Source organism: Haliotis rufescens, unplaced genomic scaffold (assembly GCF_023055435.1).
Source record: "Haliotis rufescens isolate VD_foot unplaced genomic scaffold, xgHalRufe1.0.p SCAF_14, whole genome shotgun sequence".
Lineage (NCBI taxonomy): Eukaryota > Metazoa > Mollusca > Gastropoda > Lepetellida > Haliotidae > Haliotis > Haliotis rufescens.
This window is the reverse complement of record NW_025963824.1, coordinates 16,755,416-16,773,750: the sequence shown is the minus strand read 5'-3', so window position 1 is coordinate 16,773,750 and position 18,335 is coordinate 16,755,416. Positions and strand designations below refer to the sequence as shown.

General features: G+C 37.6%; 1 long non-coding RNA gene across 1 annotated transcript in view; it reads right to left on the bottom strand.

Annotated features, from left to right (window-relative positions):
• Positions 1–203: 203 nt before the first annotated feature.
• Positions 204–18,335, bottom strand: part of LOC125379134 — a 37,558-nt gene continuing 19,426 nt past the window's right edge. The window contains exons 2-4 of the long non-coding RNA XR_007220595.1: positions 1,421–1,442; positions 1,015–1,180; positions 204–494 (exon numbers count right to left, since the gene is read on the bottom strand). This is a non-coding gene — a long non-coding RNA (uncharacterized LOC125379134). The remainder of the gene's footprint in view (positions 495–1,014; positions 1,181–1,420; positions 1,443–18,335) is intronic.

Sequence of the window (18,335 nt, the reverse complement as noted above, 5' to 3'; positions counted from 1 at the left end):
AATACCTACATTGCCCCTTGCTGCAACACCCAAAGCTAAATTGCAATTTTCATGTTCACATTGTATCTGCTGTGTGACAGTGTTCATTTGTACATGAAGTGGGTAATCTGGACCGATACTGGACTTGCTGATCATGTAGAGACCGCGGTGTTTATCAACGCATATTCCACGTTGGTATGACTTGGTTTTCACTTTATCCCGTGCATTGTGTGTCTCAATATGTCTTTTAATGTTTTTCTTAGAGATCATTGCATTGCAGACAAAACATGTCTCTTTCGGAACTTGCTCTCTCTTCACTTTTTGGATGTTAGGGGACTCTGCTGAAGTTCTTTCCTCAGAAGCTGTCTGGTTTGTTGTCAGAACAAAAGGGCAAACCGTGGTCGTGTGTCGGACAAATGTGAACTTTCTCCGAAAGAGTTTACCACACGGGCAGTGGTAATGGCACCGGTCTTGTTTCGGAGTACAATCCAAAAAGCAGCTTAACACCCATAAATCTGCAAGGACACAAATACGGATTATTATACCGGACCGCCTCCGTGGTCTAGTGGTAGAACGTCCGCCCGGTGAGCGGAAGGTCCGGGGTTCGATCCCCGGCCGCGTCATACCAAAAGATGGTACTTGTTGTTAACATGTCTGGCGCTCGGCATTAAGGTGCTAAAACAAGGACTGGTCGGCTCGGAGTCAGTATGCTGTCTCTGTGTGGGGTATTCATGTTAAACTGAGGCATGGTATCTTAGTGAGCTAGCACTATAAAACGGCATCAGTCCGGACCAGTACAAGCAGCCACTCACACAAACACGTGCATGCACGTCACTAAATAGTGCAATAATCTTCGAGGCGACGTTAAACCCCATTTTACCTCACCTCACCTCACTATTATACCAGATAAAATGGTGCGTTGGGCTTGTGAGGTTGTGTAATGGACACCGTTTTACACGTATGCGTAATGCCACGTATACGCTAGGTACATACCACGCAATATTAGATTAATAACAAACACCAATTTATACATACCCCCAACTTTGACGGCATGTTGTGTGTGCTTGTTTATGTGTCCTTCCTTGACATTGTACCGCCGTGACGTTGATTCTGGACACAGTTTGCACTGGAATATTCCATCAACTTTAGCCAGTAAACTCTTACATGTGCCGAGCTCTTTTGTGTGCCATATGTCTTCATTCTGTAGACAAAGGTAGAAAGTGTAAAATCAACAAGTTTTCAAAAGAAGTCCTATTTTTCTATTGCTTGAGACTCCCGGACACTGAGTGGTGTAAAGCCACTTACATTTATGAGTACTAAATGAAACATAACGCGTCGATATCCATTATCTTCGCCGTGCATTTATGAAAACCTGTAACCAACTGAAGGTAGGGTGCTACAATGTCTAGGTTACATGGCCACTGTAGATAATAATACTCACGTTTGTTTCACAACGTCCATGCCTGGAAGAAATAAAATAATGACAATATATAAACATTTGAAGAAATGTGTACAACCATTAGAATTCTTAAATTTATGTTAACACTGTTACCAGTTTTTAGCACAAGGTGTAGGCAGTTTCAACTAGAACCAATGTCTTTATAACTAGGAATATATGCTCTTGGTTTATGTATATCACAATTCCATTAACGAGTTTCAGCCATCTCTTTCTATAACCATATATAGTACGAACAATATAGTTAACATATACCATTACTTTAATTTTCTTATTTGTGTGTTAGTGAGTGAATGAGTGCGTGCGTTCGTGTGTTCGTGTGTACGTGTGTGTGTCTATGCAAACGTCCCAATTGAAATAGCCTGAAAACTTAGTGGCACATCTGTGAGGCTCACATGTTTCGCATCGAAAAGGTTTAATATACGGGTTTGAAATATTATAAATATTATTATCTCTTTCCTTTACCATTTAGGCATAAAATAACTTTAAAACAGTCGCTCTATACCCCCTTTTAGAAACTATATTGCTTCCCTTTACTACATGGGGTTGTCAATGCAAACGTTCTTATGGAAATAGCCTGAAAACTGAGTGGCACATCTGGGAGCCTCGCATTTTTCGCATCGAAGTAGTTTAAAATACGTATTTGAAATACTATTTTCTCCTTCCTTAACTGTTTAGCATAAATAACGTAAATGTATTCGCTCTACATCCCGTTTGGAACGCTAAAATACGGGTTTAAAATAGTATTAGTTCTTTTCACATTCATTTAGGCATCAAATAACTTAAAAAGAGTTGTTTAAAAACGCACTTTGGGAAGATATATAGCTTCGCTTTGACACGATCATCGATCCCGATTGCGTGAAGAGATGCGCATCATATTAATTACTGGATTGTCTGGTCCAGACTCGATTATTTACAGACCGCCGTCAAATAGCTCGAATATTGCTGAGTGCAGCGTTAAACAACCAAACAACCAACCAACCCAACGAACACGAGGGGCTGTCTATGCAAATGTCCCTTTGGAAATGGCCTGAAAACGTAGTGGCACATCTGGGAGCCTCGCATTTCTTGCATGCAAATAGTTTACAATACGTGTTTGAAATACAATGTTCACCTTCCTTAACTAGTTAGGCATAAAAAAAAGTAAACGGAATCGTTCTGTGCCCCGTTTGGAAAACTATATTTGAAATACTATTTTCTCCTTCCTTAACTATTTAGGTATAAACAAACGTAAAAGGAGTCTCTCAATACCCCCTTTGGAACACTATATGGCTTTCCTTTAACACGGGGGAGATTATCTACACAACATCCCTTTGGAAATAGCCTGAAAACTTAGTGGCAAATCCAGGAGCATGGAAATAGTTTCAAATGCGGGTATGCAGCATTATTATCTCCTTCCTTCCATAAGAATGTTTAATGACATAACATAACATAACATAACATAACATAACATAACATAACATAACATAACATAACATGAGAAAAAGTAATATTCAAATGAATGTATTTTACATAAAAAGAACAATAGATACTCATTTCCACTGCGCATATGATAAAGTCAAACCTAAACGCCCTTCACCCTACCGTCATTCAATACGTATTGTCCCCGACATGAAAGATACGTGGAGTGCTCTTCTTTATGAAATTTTAATATTTTACGTTTCACATGCGAGCACATACTAATCGAAAACCATTTGAAACCCATTAAACAAAACTCTGGACATATTATACCCGCAAACATGGAGAAAAGAAACGCCTCTATTTTAATAAATTACTAAAAACTAACACGTGACAATGTACATGTTTCCCAAAGTGGCATTTTGAAAGCAAATCCTGCTTCCTATCCACGTTGCACGAAAATTTAAAAAAATAGTACGTACCTTGCAAGAAATATTTTTTTGGACATGATCCAGTCTTGAAAGTTACATAGCCCTGTTTTTGAGTTCTCAGCGCTCTGTAAATATCTGAGTCTTATTGAGAGTCTGTTGTGAGATGCCCTGGGTATGTTAAAGGCTGACCACGGCCTAAGTTTCAAACATCTGTAGCTAGCTGGTGTTAGCACTTTTATCATGAGGCAGGATGTTCCTTGTTTATATGTATCAGTTAGCCCTGTCAACTTCATGAACCTCATTCTTACAGAATGTCAACCGCATGCCCCATTCTGGGTTTCAGGTAGTATGTGCTTATCTTTTAGGATCTCACAGAAGCACTAAATGTGTTATCCAGTTATTGCTGTGACATCTCAAACTCCCTAGAAACTCCTCTGGGATCTGGAACTTGCCACAGAATGTATCACGTCACAATTAACAAACAAGTCCCCTAACAGACCCTAAAAGGAAAGAGTCTAGAGTGTCTAGACTTCTTGTTTCCAAAAATGAACATATTCATTCTGGATTAAGAAAGGGCTACCGAACATCAAGTAATGTATTTGTTCATAAAATATTTATTTAATAGTTTTAACAAAAAGTAAAAAGAAAAATGTATACACTTCCTTTGTAGACTTTCAAAAGGCCTCTGATTCAGTTGACAGAGCACTACCCCTAACAAAGCTATTTCAAATAAAATGTCAGGAAATAGTTCTTATAAAGTGAAAATTGACGGGGCATTTCACAACCCTTTAAATCCAACATCGGCATAAGACATGGGTGCATTTTGTCTCCCAGATTATTTAATATATTCCACAATGATCGTCCACCACATATCAAACAAGAAAATAACAAAATAACACTTAATGTTTTAAACATTTGTCATTTGTTGTTTGCCGATGACTTTGTACTTTTTGCCACTTCCAAAAATTTTGCACGAGTTATTTGATGGTCTAAGAGTATTTCGTGTAACAAATAACCTAAAGATTAAAGGTGAAAAAACAAATGTTGCAGTGTTTGGCAAATCAAGTAAAATAGAAGAAACGAATACTTGGACCTTGGTTGGTGCAAAAATTCTAGTTATGGATAGATATAATTATTTATGAATAACATTTGAAGCAAATGATAAACTTAATAATAGCGCCAAACCTCCCTTGAAATAGGGCCTAGGTACTACCATAAGCTTCAGTCTACCAATAATCTACCCAAATCTGGGGTATAGACGCAACACCCCTAGTCTGAACAACTTTGATTAATTAATCCCCGAGAAACTGCGGCGCCGATGTTGTGTATCCATGTTAGGTGTCAACAAAACAACACACAATTGGGCAAGGCGAGCAGAACTAGGATTCTATACTCTTATGTACACAGTACTAATATAAATTACGAATTGCTATCACTATGATGGTTCTTCAACATAGTGAAATTCTGCTTTACCTACTAGGCTACCCGACCGCCCCGTTCCATGTGATAGGAAAGCCCGAAGTGATGCAGGTGTCAGACGTTAACCACTTCGGTGAAACCCACGAGCACGGTTGTCGTACTGACCAAATCTAGAAACATAATCGGGGCGAACCGGGATTCGAACCCACGATCATAGATTTCTGGCGTGCCCAAGGGACGCGCTTTTCTGCACAGCGAATTGCTGCGCCTCAGACGACTCGGCCAACCGTGCCCCAAAAGGTGCAAGAAAAAACTGAGGACATTCAGGACAGTTAAAAATGAAATAAAATTAGAATCATATTTCAGTCACTGTAAAATAAGAAAATATCGAGTGCACTTTTCTAAACTAGGAGTAAGTAACCATAAATTAACTATAGAACTTGGAAGACATACAAAGCCACCCACCCCACTACATCAGAAACTATGCTCTACATGTTCAACCATTGATGAGGAAAGACACTACCTACTTTATTGTATCAAACACACGAAAGAAAGAAATATACTCTTTGGAAAAGTATCCACACAAAATGTAAATGTCCACAATAATGAAAACATATTATTTCACCACATCCTCTCAAATATTGAGCCATCAACATCAATTGCATATTTTTCAAATGGATGATGTCAAGCAATAGATTCCCGTGGATCAACCTATGACATTTTATGTATAATATCATCAAATCTGTACTGTTGATATTTTCTATGCATTAAATTATTTCTTTGTGTTTTCAGGTATGTATGTCTGTCTGTATATGTGTATGTATGAATTATGATGTGTTTTTTTCGGGAATGGAATGTTTTCTGCAATAAATATCCTTTCCAGATACAAATAAATCAGACATAATCCTATTGTACCTATGCTGTCATACAGATCATGAAACAAATATATCCATTACAGTCCCTTCCAAGCCTATGATATTTGGCAAGTCTAGATTACTGCAGTATCAGGGTCTGTACAAATCTGCTGAATTCACAGGCCTTGTAATCATCAGTTAATCTCCAGCTGGCATTAGTGACACCACACCAAGACCTCCTGCTCCTGCTCTTCCCCCTGCCACTCGAGCTCTGGCCAGACATGTGTGATGACATTGGAGACCTGGTGACATATACAACCTTTGTATTTGTTTTAGTTGTTTAATTGGTTGGCATTTCTGGTTAAAAAATAATAGGAACATTCACAAGTTGGCTTAAAGTATTGTCCACTCAAGTTGCCTCACCTAGACATGGTCGGGACACGTTATGTGAAGAACATTTTCGATGTACTGCTCTTTGAAAACTTTGCAGTCAGAAGAAATGTCTCTGTCTTAGTACTTCTAATAAAAACGTATAGTCTGTCATACAACAATCAAGTCTCGTTAATCCGACAATCGGCTTTATCCGACACTAATGATGGGAACCTATTTAGACCCGTTAATCCGACAGTCTAGCACTCCGACTCCGACACACCTAATTTGCAACGAATTACCGAAATCACTCATTAATCAGTCTCGTTAATCCGACACAGTGATCAGCGTACTCCGTGGTCATCTGCCCTTTACTTCTATTTTTTAGTGAAAGAATTAATAATTATCTAGAAAATATTGGTGCTTTGGACTATGGCAAAAATTAATAAAAACAAATGTACAAGGTAAACGTTTCGAGATCATATTTAACATGTATCAAGGCATAAAGTCGTGTGAAGATTCATCGTTTTTCTCTAGTAATATCGGAGTAAGACAGGGGGAAAATCTATCGCCAATCCTGTGTGCTCTGTACCTAAATGACCTTGAAGAATATCTACAACAGGAAATACGTAAAGGTATTGATGTTATATCGGAAGATGAAGTAGTTAGAATCTGTAAAAATATTATTGTTTTGCAATATGCAGATGATACTATTATACTTGCAGATAACCCCTGTGACCTAAGAGAAAAATAATATGAATGTTTTATTATGAATATTGAAAACAATGGAAGTTGAGTATTAATATTGATAAAACTAAGGTGGTTGTATTTGGATCAAGAAAGAACAATAATGTGTTTAGGATAGGCGATAATGTTGTTGAAGTAGTAGATCACTATAAGTACTTGGGTCTGGTTTTTAAACGAACTTGAAATTCCCTAGCAGCCAAGATGTCGTTAGTAGCTCAAGCTAGAAAAGCTTAGCACTTATATATATTAGAATACGTAATCTTGACTTGCCAATAGACTGCCAGCTATTATTATTTGATCAAACAATCGTGCCTATATTAACATATGGTTCCGAAATTTGGGGATTTGATAAACTAGATATGATAGAAAAGGTGTACACAGATTTCTTAATATATATACTAAGGGTAAAAAAAGCACACCCCACTATTTTTTATATGGAGAGCTGGGAAGAACCCCTTTTACGGATTTAATTAAACAAAGAATGTTGACATATTGGTCTAAGATAACTTATAATAAACCAACGTGTACTGTTATGTATAATGTATTATTTGCAGACTGCTGTAACCATAAATATGTTAAAGGACTATTTGATAGATTAGGCCTTAGTTTTATACGGACCCAACAATTCATGCCAAATATAAACGGATTAAAATGTGTTATTAAAGAATTATCTTTGATCAGTGTAGCCAGACGTGGACAAGTTATGTAAACAACTCTCCCAAGGCAGTATTTTACCGAATATTTAAACATAAACTCCAGTTAGAAAATCATCTGCTGTCGCTACCCTGAAGACTCGGTATCCCGATTACTAAAATAAGATCCACAAACCATAGATTACCAATAGAAAAGGGGCGATGGGAAAATATACCGCGGGAAGACAGAATTTGTAGTCATTGTAATAAACATGACTTAGCTGACGAATATCACTATCTACTAATATATCCTTTTCTGCATAACTTGCGTAAGTTATATCTTCAAAAGAAGTATTTTACAAGACCTAGTGCGATACCACTTGATATGTTACTCAATACTGAAAGTTTATCAGAACAAAGAAAACTAGCACAGTTTGTAAAAGAAATCCTCAAAATGCTTAATTAAATGTATGAGTTTGTTGCAGTTAAACGTATAGTCTCCTGCCTCGTGTCACCATATACGAAATATACGTTTGTTGTTGTTGCCCGCGAGTACACAGCCTTGTGTTTTGATGCGAGACGAGTCGGCGAGAAGCTGCATATTTCAACGGCTGCAGAGATAAACTTGCTCAACAATAAACAATTACTGCTTTAAATAAACAAAACAGGAATAATCACATGCCTAGATTACCTCAATCTCATAAAATCGGATTCAAGTTCTCGCTACCACTGAGGACATCCCATTACAAGTATAGTGCAAACAGAATCTTTAGATTTTGCAGAAATATTGAATAACTTTGAAATCGTTGTCGGATTTTTCGAGAGATTTCTGGACATTAGACTGACAGTGAGAGTGTGCGTGTTTGGGGAGAGGCAGTAGCGTCAGTAAATGATCCTGTCAGACACACTTTCAGTGGCCTGTCAGTGATGGGTGATAGCACGGACGTACATACATCTGTGTATACGTCTTTGGTGATAGCAATCTTTACGTGTGTTGAGAATTTCCAGGCAATTATAGCTCTACAGATTTGTTTAGTCCCTGAAAATGAAGAGAGTTTTATTATTAATATATTTCATAACTAATATTTAACAACTGTTTATATCTGTAAAATATGTTAATTTCAGAGAAAAGATGTTCGTCTAAAACATATCATGTCGTCATTGTTACGGTTTGTGGCTGTTTTAGTTTTGAGGCACACTCACCAAGAAAGGGTGATGACCAACAGTAACACACCCCGAGACACCAACCAATTCCAGATGTGAAACGCAGAGATTGTATAAGAAGATATGAAGATAAGATGGAGTAAAAGATATAGCAGAATCACTGCAAACCCCTCACCCCGACTCCTCACCTCCAACCCCCACCAGAGGGAAGCAATATAGTTTTCACCAGGTGGTATAGAGCGACTCTTTTTACGTTAGTTTATGCATGAAAGATTAAGGAATCAGAAAATATTATTTCAAAAACGTACTTAAAACAATTTCCATGCCAAAAAGCTAGGCTCACAGATGTGCCACTATGTTTTCAGGCTATAGTTTCAAAAAGGGGGTATAGAGCGACTGTTTTAAAGTTATTGTATGCCTAAATGGTTAAGGAAAGAGATAATAGTATTTCAAACCCGTATTTTACTCTATTTCATTGCGAAACATGCGAGGCTCCCAGATGTGCCACTAAGTTTTCAGGCTATTTCCATAGGGACGTTTTGTATAGACGACCCCCTGTGTTAAAGGGAAGGTATAAAGTTTCCAAAAGGGGATATAGAGCGACTGTTTTAAAGTTATTTAATGCCTAAATTGTTAAGGAAAGAGATAATAATATTTCAAACCCATGTTTTAAACTATTTCCATGCGAAAAATGCGAGGCTCCCAGATGTGCCACTAAGTTTTCAGGCTATATCCATTCGGACGTTTGTATAGACAACCCCTTGTAGTAAAGGGAAGCGATATAGTTTCCAAGAAAGGATATAGAGCGACTGTTTTAAAGTTATTGTATGCCTAAATGGTTAAGGAAAGAGATAATAGTATTTCAAACACGTATTTTACTCTATTTCCATGCGAAACATGCGAGGCTCCCAGATGTGCCACTAAGTTTTCAGGCTATTTCCATAGGGACGTTTGCATAGACAACCCCCTGTATTAAAGAGAAGCTATATTGTTTCCAAATGGGGGTATAGAGGGTCTGTTTTAGAGTTATTTTATGCCTCAGTGGTTCAGAAAAGAGAAAATAATATTTCAAACACTTATTTCAAACTATTTTCATGCGAAAAGTGCGAGGCTCCAAGATGTGCCACTAAGTTTTCAGGCTATTTCCATTCGGACGTTTGTATAGACAACCCCCCGTGGTAAAGGGAAGCTATATAGTTTTCACCAGGTGGTATAGAGCGACTTTTTTTAAAGTTATTTAATGCCTAAATGGTTAAGGAAAGAGATAATAATATTTCAAACCCGTATTTAAACTATTTCCATGCGAAAAATGCGAGGCTCCCAGATGTGCCACTAAGTTTTCAGACTTTTTCCATAGGGACGTTTGTATAGACGACCCCCTGTTTTAAAGAGAAGCGATATAGTTTCCGAGACAGGATATAGAGCTACACCTTTTACTTCATTTTATGCCTAAATGGTGAAGTAAAGATATAATAATATTTTAAACCCGTATTTTAAACTATTTCCATGCGAAAAATGCGAGGCTCCCAGATGTGCCACTAAGTTTTCAGGCTATTTCCATAGGGACGTTTGCATAGACAACGCCCTGTGTTAAAGTGAAGCAATATTGTTTCCAAATGGGGGTATAGAGGGTCTGTTTTAGAGTTATTGTATGCCTAAATGGTTAAGGAAAGAGAAAATAATATTTCAAACACGTATTTCAAACTATTTCCATGCGAAACATGCGAGGCTCCCAGATGTGCCACTAAGTTTTCAGACTATTTCCATTCGGACGATTGTATAGACGACCCTCTGTGTTAAAGGGAAGCTATAAAGTTTCCAAAAGGGGATATAGAGCGACTGTTTTAAAGTTATTGTATGCCTAAATGGTTAAGGAAAGAGATAAAAGTATTTCAAACCCGTATTTTACTCTATTTCATTGCGAAACATGCAAGGCTCCCAGATGTGCCACTAAGTTTTCAGGCTATTTCCATAGGGACGTTTTGTATAGACGACCCCCTGTGTTAAAGGGAAGGTATAAAGTTTCCAAAAGGGGATATAGAGCGACTGTTTTAAAGTTATTTAATGCCTAAATGGTTAAGGAAAGAGATAATAATATTTCAAACCCATATTTTAAACTATTTCCATGCGAAAAATGCGAGGCTCCCAGATGTGCCACTAAGTTTTCAGGCTATATCCATTCGGACGTTTGTATAGACAACCCCTTGTAGTAAAGGGAAGCGATATAGTTTCCAAGAAAGGATATAGAGCGACTGTTTTAAAGTTATTTAATGCCTAAATGGTTAAGGAAAGAGATAATAGTATTTCAAACACGTATTTTACTCTATTTCCATGCGAAACATGCGAGGCTCCCAGATGTGCCACTAAGTTTTCAGGCTATTTCCATAGGGACGTTTGCATAGACAACCCCCTGTATTAAAGAGAAGCTATATTGTTTCCAAATGGGGGTATAGAGGGTCTGTTTTAGAGTTATTTTATGCCTCAGTGTTCAGAAAAGAGAAAATAATATTTCAAACACTTATTTCAAACTATTTTCATGCGAAAAATGCGAGGCTCCAAGATGTGCCACTAAGTTTTCAGGCTATTTCCATTCGGACGTTTGTACAGACAACCCCCCGTGGTAAAGGGAAGCTATATTGTTTTCACCAGGTGGTATAGAGCGACTTTTTTAAAAGTTATTTAATGCCTAAATTGTTAAGGAAAGAGATAATAATATTTCAAACCCGTATTTAAACTATTTCCATGCGAAAAATGCGAGGCTCCCAGATGTGCCACTAAGTTTTCAGACTTTTTCCATAGGGACGTTTGTATAGACGACCCCCTGTGTTAAAGAGAAGCGATATAGTTTCCGAGACAGGATATAGAGCTACACCTTTTACTTCATTTTATGCCTAAATGGTGAAGTAAAGAGATAATAATATTTTAAACCCGTATTTTAAACTATTTCCATGCGAAAAATGCGAGGCTCCCAGATGTGCCACTAAGTTTTCAGGCTATTTCCATAGGGACGTTTGCATAGACAACGCCCTGTGTTAAAGTGAAGCAATATTGTTTCCAAATGGGGGTATAGAGGGTCTGTTTTAGAGTTATTGTATGCCTAAATGGTTCAGGAAAGAGAAAATAATATTTCAAACACGTATTTCAAACTATTTCCATGCGAAACATGCGAGGCTCCCAGATGTGCCACTAAGTTTTCAGACTATTTCCATTCGGACGTTTGTATAGACGACCCTCTGTGTTAAAGGGAAGCTATAAAGTTTCCAAAAGGGGATATAGACCGACTGTTTTAAAGTTATTGTATGCCTAAATGGTTAAGGAAAGAGATAAAAGTATTTCAAACCCGTATTTTACTCTATTTCATTGCGAAACATGCGAGGCTCCCAGATGTGCCACTAAGTTTTCAGGCTATTTCCATTCGGACGTTTGTATAGACAACCCCCAGTGGTAAAGGGAAGCTATATAGTTTTCACAAGGTGGTATAGAGCGACTGTTTTAAAGTTATTGTATGCCTAAATGGTTAAGGAAAGAGATAATAATATTTCAAACCCGTATTTTAAAATATTTCCATGCGAAAAATGCGAGGCTCCCAGATGTGCCACTAAGTTTTCAGGCTATATCCATAGGTACGTTTGTATAGACAACCCCTTGTAGTAAAGGGAAGCTATATAGTTTCCAAGAAAGGGTATAGAGCGACTGTTTTAAAGTTATTTAATGCCTAAATGGTTAAGGAAAGAGATAATAATATTTCAAACCCGTATTTTAAACTATTTCCATGCGAAAAATGCGAGGCTCCCAGATGTGCCACTAAGTTTGCAGGCTATATCCATAGGGACCTTTGTATAGACAACCCCTTGTAGTAAAGGGAAGCTATATAGTTTCCAAGAAAGGGTATAGAGCGACTGTTTTAAAGTTATTTAATGCCTAAATGGTTAAGGAAAGAGATAATAATATTTCAAACCCGTATTTTAAACTATTTCCATGCGAAAAATGCGAGGCTCCCAGATGTGCCACAAAGTTTTCAGGCTATTTCCATAGGGACGTTTGCATAGACAACGCCCTGTGTTAAAGTGAAGCAATATTGTTTCCAAATGGGGGTATAGAGGGTCTGTTTTAGAGTTATTGTATGCCTAAATGGTTCAGGAAAGAGAAAATAATATTTCAAACACGTATTTCAAACTATTTCCATGCGAAACATGCGAGGCTCCCAGATGTGCCACTAAGTTTTCAGACTATTTCCATTCGGACGTTTGTATAGACGACCCTCTGTGTTAAAGGGAAGCTATAAAGTTTCCAAAAGGGGATATAGACCGACTGTTTTAAAGTTATTGTATGCCTAAATGGTTAAGGAAAGAGATAAAAGTATTTCAAACCCGTATTTTACTCTATTTCATTGCGAAACATGCGAGGCTCCCAGATGTGCCACTAAGTTTTCAGACTATTTCCATTCGGACGTTTGTATAGACAACCCCCCGTGGTAAAGGGAAGCTATATTGTTTTCACCAGGGGGTATAGAGCGACTGTTTTAAAGTTATTGTATGCCTAAATGGTTAAGGAAAGAGATAATGATATTTCAAACACGTATTTTAAACTATTTCATTGCGAAAAATGCGAGGCTCCCAGATGTGCCACAAAGTTTTCAGGCTATTTCCATAGGGACGTTTGCATAGACAACGCCCTGTGTTAAAGTGAAGCAATATTGTTTCCAAATGGGGGTATAGAGGGTCTGTTTTAGAGTTATTGTATGCCTAAATGGTTCAGGAAAGAGATAATGATATTTCAAACACGTATTTTAAACTATTTCCATGCGAAAAATGCGAGGCTCCCAGATGTGCCACAAAGTTTGCAGGCTATATCCATAGGTACGTTTGTACAGACACCCCCTTGTAGTAAAGGGAAGCGATATAGTTTCCAAATGGGGGTATAGATGGTCTGTTTTAGAGTTATTTTATGCCTAAGTGGTTCAGAAAAGAGAAAATAATATTTCAAACACGTATTTCAAACTATTTCCATGCGAAACATGCGAGGCTCCCAGATGTGCCACTAAGTTTTCAGACTATTTCCATTCGGACGTTTGTATAGACGACCCCCTGTGTTAAAGGGAAGGTATAAAGTTTCCAAAAGGGGATATAGAGCGACTGTTTTAAAGTTATTTAATGCCTAAATTGTTAAGGAAAGAGATAATAATATTTCAAACCCATATTTTAAACTATTTCCATGCGAAAAATGCGAGGCTCCCAGATGTGCCACTAAGTTTTCAGGCTATATCCATAGGTACGTTTGTATAGACAACCCCTGTGTTAAAGTGAAGCAATATTGTTTCCAAATGGGGGTATAGAGGGTCTGTTTTAGAGTTATTTTATGCCTAAATGGTTCAGAAAAGAGAAAATAATATTTCAAACCCGTATTTCAAACTATTTCCATGCGAAAAATGCGAGGCTCCCAGATGTGCCACTAAGTTTTCAGGCTATATCCATAGGTACGTTTGTATAGACAACCCCTGTGTTAAAGTGAAGCAATATTGTTTCCAAATGGGGGTATAGAGGGTCTGTTTTAGAGTTATTTTATGCCTAAATGGTTCAGAAAAGAGAAAATAATATTTCAAACCCGTATTTCAAACTATTTCCATGCGAAACATGCGAGGCTCCCAGATGTGCCACTAAGTTTTCAGACTATTTCCATTCGGACGTTTGTATAGACGACCCCCTGTGTTAAAGGGAAGGTATAAAGTTTCCAAAAGGGGATATAGAGCGACTGTTTTAAAGTTATTTAATGCCTAAATTGTTAAGGAAAGAGATAATAATATTTCAAACCCATATTTTAAACTATTTCCATGCGAAAAATGCGAGGCTCCCAGATGTGCCACTAAGTTTTCAGGCTATATCCATTCGGACGTTTGTATAGACAACCCCTTGTAGTAAAGGGAAGCGATATAGTTTCCAAGAAAGGATATAGAGCGACTGTTTTAAAGTTATTGTATGCCTAAATGGTTCAGAAAAGAGATAATAGTATTTCAAACACGTATTTTACTCTATTTCCATGCGAAACATGCGAGGCTCCCAGATGTGCCACTAAGTTTTCAGACTATTTCCATTCGGACGTTTGTATAGACAACCCCCCGTGGTAAAGGGAAGCTATATTGTTTTCATCAGGTGGTATAGAGCGACTTTTTTTAAAGTTATTTAATGCCTAAATTGTTAAGGAAAGAGATAATAATATTTCAAACCCGTATTTAAACTATTTCCATGCGAAAAATGCGAGGCTCCCAGATGTGCCACTAAGTTTTCAGACTTTTTCCATAGGGACGTTTGTATAGACGACCCCCTGTGTTAAAGAGAAGCGATATAGTTTCCGAGACAGGATATAGAGCTACACCTTTTACTTCATTTTATGCCTAAATGGTGAAGTAAAGATATAATAATATTTTAAACCCGTATTTTAAACTATTTCCATGCGAAAAATGCGAGGCTCCCAGATGTGCCACTAAGTTTTCAGGCTATTTCCATAGGGACGTTTGCATAGACAACGCCCTGTGTTAAAGTGAAGCAATATTGTTTCCAAATGGGGGTATAGAGGGTCTGTTTTAGAGTTATTGTATGCCTAAATGGTTCAGGAAAGAGAAAATAATATTTCAAACACGTATTTCAAACTATTTCATTGCGAAACATGCGAGGCTCCCAGATGTGCCACAAAGTTTGCAGGCTATTTCCATAGGGACGTTTTGTATAGACGACCCCCTGTGTTAAAGGGAAGCTATAAAGTTTCCAAAAGGGGATATAGAGCGACTGTTTTAAAGTTATTTAATGCCTAAATTGTTAAGGAAAGAGATAATAATATTTCAAACCCGTATTTTAAACTATTTCCATGCGAAAAATGCGAGGCTCCCAGATGTGCCACTAAGTTTTCAGACTATTTCCATTCGGACGTTTGTATAGACAACCCCCCGTGGTAAAGGGAAGCTATATTGTTTTCACCAGGGGGTATAGAGCGACTGTTTTAAAGTTATTGTATGCCTAAATGGTTAAGGAAAGAGATAATAATATTTCAAACCCGTATTTTAAAATATTTCCATGCGAAAAATGCGAGGCTCCCAGATGTGCCACTAAGTTTGCAGGCTATATCCATAGGGACCTTTGTATAGACAACCCCTTGTAGTAAAGGGAAGCTATATAGTTTCCAAGAAAGGGTATAGAGCGACTGTTTTAAAGTTATTTAATGCCTAAATGGTTAAGGAAAGAGATAATAATATTTCAAACCCGTATTTTAAACTATTTCCATGCGAAAAATGCGAGGCTCCCAGATGTGCCACAAAGTTTTCAGGCTATTTCCATAGGGACGTTTTGTATAGACGACCCCCTGTGTTAAAGGGAAGCTATAAAGTTTCCAAAAGGGGATATAGAGCGACTGTTTTAAAGTTATTTAATGCCTAAATTGTTAAGGAAAGAGATAATAATATTTCAAACCCGTATTTTAAACTATTTCCATGCGAAAAATGCGAGGCTCCCAGATGTGCCACTAAGTTTTCAGACTATTTCCATTCGGACGTTTGTATAGACAACCCCCCGTGGTAAAGGGAAGCTATATTGTTTTCACCAGGGGGTATAGAGCGACTGTTTTAAAGTTATTGTATGCCTAAATGGTTAAGGAAAGAGATAATAATATTTCAAACCCGTATTTTAAAATATTTCCATGCGAAAAATGCGAGGCTCCCAGATGTGCCACTAAGTTTGCAGGCTATATCCATAGGGACCTTTGTATAGACAACCCCTTGTAGTAAAGGGAAGCTATATAGTTTCCAAGAAAGGGTATAGAGCGACTGTTTTAAAGTTATTTAATGCCTAAATGGTTAAGGAAAGAGATAATAATATTTCAAACCCGTATTTTAAACTATTTCCATGCGAAAAATGCGAGGCTCCCAGATGTGCCACAAAGTTTTCAGGCTATTTCCATAGGGACGTTTGTATAGACAACCCCCCGTGGTAAAGGGAAGCTATATTGTTTTCACCAGGGGGTATAGAGCGACTGTTTTAAAGTTATTGTATGCCTAAATGGTTAAGGAAAGAGATAATGATATTTCAAACACGTATTTTAAACTATTTCATTGCGAAAAATGCGAGGCTCCCAGATGTGCCACAAAGTTTGCAGGCTATATCCATAGGTACGTTTGTACAGACACCCCCTTGTAGTAAAGGGAAGCGATATAGTTTCCAAATGGGGGTATAGAGGGTCTGTTTTAGAGTTATTTTATGCCTAAGTGGTTCAGAAAAGAGAAAATAATATTTCAAACACGTATTTCAAACTATTTCCATGCGAAACATGCGAGGCTCCCAGATGTGCCACTAAGTTTTCAGACTATTTCCATTCGGACGTTTGTATAGACGACCCCCTGTGTTAAAGGGAAGGTATAAAGTTTCCAAAAGGGGATATAGAGCGACTGTTTTAAAGTTATTTAATGCCTAAATTGTTAAGGAAAGAGATAATAATATTTCAAACCCATATTTTAAACTATTTCCATGCGAAAAATGCGAGGCTCCCAGATGTGCCACTAAGTTTTCAGGCTATATCCATAGGTACGTTTGTGTAGACAACCCCTGTGTTAAAGTGAAGCAATATTGTTTCCAAATGGGGGTATAGAGGGTCTGTTTTAGAGTTATTTTATGCCTAAATGGTTCAGAAAAGAGAAAATAATATTTCAAACACGTATTTCAAACTATTTTCATGCGAAACATGCGAGGCTCCCAGATGTGCCACTAAGTTTTCAGACTATTTCCATTCGGACGTTTGTATTGACGACCCCCTGTGTTAAAGGGAAGGTATAAAGTTTCCAAAAGGGGATATAGAGCGACTGTTTTAAAGTTATTTAATGCCTAAATTGTTAAGGAAAGAGATAATAATATTTCAAACCCATATTTTAAACTATTTCCATGCGAAAAATGCGAGGCTCCCAGATGTGCCACTAAGTTTTCAGGCTATATCCATTCGGACGTTTGTATAGACAACCCCTTGTAGTAAAGGGAAGCGATATAGTTTCCAAGAAAGGATATAGAGCGACTGTTTTAAAGTTATTGTATGCCTAAATGGTTCAGGAAAGAGATAATAGTATTTCAAACCCGTATTTTAAACTATTTCCATGCGAAAAATGCGAGGCTCCCAGATGTGCCACAAAGTTTGCAGGCTATATCCATAGGTACGTTTGTACAGACACCCCCTTGTAGTAAAGGGAAGCGATATAGTTTCCAAATGGGGGTATAGAGGGTCTGTTTTAGAGTTATTTTATGCCTAAGTGGTTCAGAAAAGAGAAAATAATATTTCAAACACGTATTTCAAACTATTTCCATGCGAAACATGCGAGGCTCCCAGATGTGCCACTAAGTTTTCAGACTATTTCCATTCGGACGTTTGTATAGACGACCCCCTGTGTTAAAGGGAAGGTATAAAGTTTCCAAAAGGGGATATAGAGCGACTGTTTTAAAGTTATTTAATGCCTAAATTGTTAAGGAAAGAGATAATAATATTTCAAACCCATATTTTAAACTATTTCCATGCGAAAAATGCGAGGCTCCCAGATGTGCCACTAAGTTTTCAGGCTATATCCATAGGTACGTTTGTATAGACAACCCCTGTGTTAAAGTGAAGCAATATTGTTTCCAAATGGGGGTATAGAGGGTCTGTTTTAGAGTTATTTTATGCCTAAATGGTTCAGAAAAGAGAAAATAATATTTCAAACACGTATTTCAAACTATTTCCATGCGAAACATGCGAGGCTCCCAGATGTGCCACTAAGTTTTCAGACTATTTCCATTCGGACGTTTGTATAGACGACCCCCTGTGTTAAAGGGAAGGTATAAAGTTTCCAAAAGGGGATATAGAGCGACTGTTTTAAAGTTAT